Here is a 4,263-nt window from a genome sequence, read left to right on the forward strand (position 1 = left end):
ACCCTGATGATCTCCGCTTCCCTTTGAAGCTTCACAAGCCAGGCCTCCATTGTCTACAACTCTTTCGGCATAACTGTTCCAAGCTCCACGGCAACAAATTCTGAGCACTCAATGGCCTTTCCAGCCCAAAGTTCCAAACACTTCCACAGTCCTCCCAAAAACACCAAGGTCAGGTCTGTCACAGCAATTCCCCACATTCTGGTACCAATTTCTGTCCTAGTTTGTTTCTTCATTGCTGTGACAAAACACTCTGACCACTACCAACTTGCGGGGGAAAGGGTTTATTTAGCTTACATCTCCCAGGTTACAGTTCATCAGGGAGCCCAAGGTAGGAACTCAGGGCAGGAACCTGGAGGCAGGAGCTGGAGCACAGGCCATGGAGGAACGCTGCTTACAGGCTTGCTCCCCTGGCCCCTGCTCAGCCTGCTTTCTTATGTAGCACAGGCCCACCTGCCCAGGTGTGGCACTACCCACAGTGGGCTGGGCCCTCCCACATCACTCATCAAGAAGATGCCCCTCAGACATGGCCACAGGCCAGTCCAATAGAGGAAATTCCCCAACTGAGGCTCCCTCAACCCAGGTGTGTCAAGTTAACACTAAAGGTATCCAGCACACTGGCTTACTTGTCATAAATTCTGTTTGTTTTTATCATGAAAAGTTATTTATTCTTCAATTTTATTAGATAGTTTTACTGGGTGTCATATTCTAGGTTGGCAGTTGTGTTCTTTCAGATCTCGGAATACATCTTCTTAGGTTCTTCTGCCTTATTCTGGTGGGCCTGCCTTTATAAGTCATTTGCCCCTTCTCACTTGGAAGCTTTCAATACTTTCCTTTGGTTTGTGCTTTGAGTATCAAAGTATCTTGTGGAAAATTTCTTTTCTCATTCTTTTATTTGGTGTTCTCTAGGTTTCTCATCCCTGCCTGGGCTTCTCTTTCACTGGATTTGGGACTTTCTTCGATGGTGTTATTGAAATTATTTTCTATGCCTTTGATAAAGTAGTCTCCTTCTTCTATACTCATAATCTGAAGATCTTGTCTTTTCATGGTGTCCCAGAGCTCTCCCATGATCCATTCATATTTTTAAAGCATTTTCCATTGACCTTTACTGAGTTATTCAGTTTTTCTGCTTTGTCTTCCAGCCCTGACACTCTGCTTTCCATAGTTTATCCTTTCAGTGAACTTTCTACTGAGCTTTCCACTTGGTTTACTGAGTTTTCATTTTCAGCATCACTTCAGTTTGGATTTTCCCCAGCATTTGTGTATTGAACTTGATTTTCACATCTTGTGTTGACTTCCTTACTTCACTCAGCTGTTTGTTTCTGTTCTCTTGGAAGGCATTCATGTCTTCTTGGGTTTATTGGAACATAGTTATTATTCTTTTAAATCCTTGTTTCTGGAAGCTTTTCCAGATTGTTCTTATTGAGAGCCATTACTATGGGATTAGCAATTTTTGGGCAAGACATATTAGAATCTTTTTTTTTTTTCCTTGTGCTGTTTTTGTTTCTGTTCTGGGTTTTGCTCATTTGGAATTAATTAGTTGGTTGAGTTTTTATTCTTTCTTATTATTTTTTTCAAGTTCAACTCCCCCTTTTTTTTCAATGGAGATATTCATAATATTCAGGAGAGGGCAAAGTATCAGGAGGACTGAATTGTCATTTCCCTCTGTGGGACTGGTATTTATGGTCAGCAACGTTATGCCTAATCATTTTCTATGGGTGAGGTGCTTTCCTGGTCAGCTCAGACCTCCTGCCTGATCCTTCATCTTAAGCTGAAAGCTGTGGAACTCCCTTGTCTGTGGGGCTTACACTGTGACTTTCAGGATTCCTCCCTGGGTCCACAGCTCAGCTGCAGTGAACTGTGAAATCCCTCATACCCTTAATCTAGGTAAGATCGGTTCCCACTCAGTGATTGAAACTTGTGCTGCTAGTGTTCACCCGTGAACCTGGATTCCCACGGGCCTCTTGGCTGAGTCTGTAGCCTGCCCTGTGAGATGTGAAACTCCCTGCGTGCCTTTGACATCAACCGGGATCAGATCAGGTCCCGATCCAGGGTTCTGCACAATGCCACTCCAGCATTTTCTATTTATTGTGGGCCCTGATTGTTTATGCTAGTGAGATGACTGTGGATAGAACAGGCCATGTCAGAAAGACAGCTCTGGGACTAGAGAATTGGAGGTTTTGGACACTTTATGTGGGCTGATCTCCCATCCTCTGGGTTGGGCTGGAGGTATTGAGTTCAATTACATAGTCAGAGATCTAATTAATCATGCCTGTATAATGAAGCTCTGATAAAAACTCTGCACAGTGAAGCTCAGTAGAATCACTGATGTGTTGGGATAACATCCTGAATCTTCATCATAAAATGGAATCACCAGCATAGCACTTTTTTGAGTTCTGAAGTCATTTTGGAATTACTGACCTTGAAGGAATTATGGAAACACCTGAATTTATTGGCAGAAGCACTAAGTGATCTGAAAACCGTTGAAGTATGACTGGCATTTGATATAAGGACAGTCATGCCAATGAACCTTCATTTACAACCATCTTTTGGTGTTTTTTATCAGAATTATATTGCAATAATCTCACTTGATGATAAAGCAGCAAAAAGGGACATCCATGCTCCATCTGTGTTGAAAAAATACTGATCTAGTATCATGCAAACATCTTCTAACACCACTTGAATGGGTGTTTGCAGGTCTCCATCTATCAATATGTGTGGGTATTTTTCTTTTTACCTGATGGATCTTACCTCAGTGTGGAAGGCAGCTCTGCTCAGAACTGTGACAGTCTTACCACCACTGTCTCTTTCCCCCTGGGTGGCCATGTCTGTATTGAACAAAGTTTCTCATAGACTGAATGTCAGTAGTGGGTGGTTTGGCAAGGCACCCTTTATCTACTGTTTCTACTACCTCTGTCATCTCTTCATATTTCTTGTATTTACGTGTTTTTTAAACAATAAAATACATGCCCCACAGGGTTTTTTTTTTTTTTTCTGTAAAGTATGTTTCCTGTAAAAACAAAGGTAGAGAATCTTTTTGACTAAGAATGATTAGGAGGGCCAAACACCACGGGGCTCCCGTCCCGTCCCCACCCCCACATGATTACTTTGCAGTGGAATAGAAGCATCCTAAGTGAGAAATGAATGAGCATAATCATGAAATATGTTTTAATATAGAAACCAAAAGAGAATCTGAAAACTGTCTGAAAGCACCAATAAAGTCAAAGCTATATAACATGAATTGACAGCTCCAAGGAGCAGCAGATTATAAACGTAAGGAAAGAAATGAAAAGGGAATTCAGTGAAATAAAGACAGATTGCATATTTAATCAAAAGCCTTTAGAAGAAAACTAAATCAATGATGTGGATTTCAAACTTAAAAAGATGATCTGGAAGCTAGAAAAAAAGGAGGAAGAGTGATAGGAGATGAATTTAAATATTAATTGCAATGGTTGTCACATGTGCACCCCAGCTTTGATGGGGTTCAGCTTCATGGGTGTGTAGGCAGCTGGCCACTGGGAATTTCCTTTGACACACAGAATCTCCCTATTCTGAGTTAGTCAACTTTCCCTCACTACTGTGTATCCACTGTGCATCACACATCTGTACCTTTCTATCTCTTTTCAAAGGACAACCAGAACCCAGATATGGGTCATTTCCATACTCAACAGCCATGCAGGAAAGCTCCGGGACTGCCTAAATTTCCCCCTGTGTACATACCACTTGTGTGTATTAGTCAAAGCTACAAAACTGTTGTGTATTTTTGGAAGTTTGAAAAACAGGAAGAGAAGACTAGGCAAAGTTGAAGTGATGCTCTGCTCTGAGAATGGGGCAGTGTGTACCCCTACTTCCTGGCACAGTTGTCTGTATGTCAGATAGACAGATCACTTGGGACTGTCCAGAAAAGACTGTATGTGAGAAGAATGTAGCAGTTGAAACTGGCCTAGTGAAACACTGAGTTACCACAAAAGAAGTCAATCCTGAGCTGAATCATGAACTATGAGGAGATGTATAATATATATCCTCATATATGTTATGTTAAAAAAAAGCTGCATTTATAGCAATATAATACAAAATAGATTTCAGAGCAAAGAATATTGTCAGAGGACTTTTTAAAAGGATATTTCATAAAAAGAAAAGAATCAGTTTATTGAAATAAAAAAGAAACCCTAAACTTATATGCACCCAATAATAGAGCTTCAAGTTACTTATGAAAAACACTAATGGAACTGAGTACAAGAAAAACTAAATCCATAATTGTAGGTA

Source organism: Nannospalax galili, unplaced genomic scaffold, assembly GCF_000622305.1.
Source record: "Nannospalax galili isolate Female #2095 unplaced genomic scaffold, S.galili_v1.0 scaffold189, whole genome shotgun sequence".
NCBI classification, from domain to species: Eukaryota; Metazoa; Chordata; class Mammalia; order Rodentia; family Spalacidae; genus Nannospalax; species Nannospalax galili.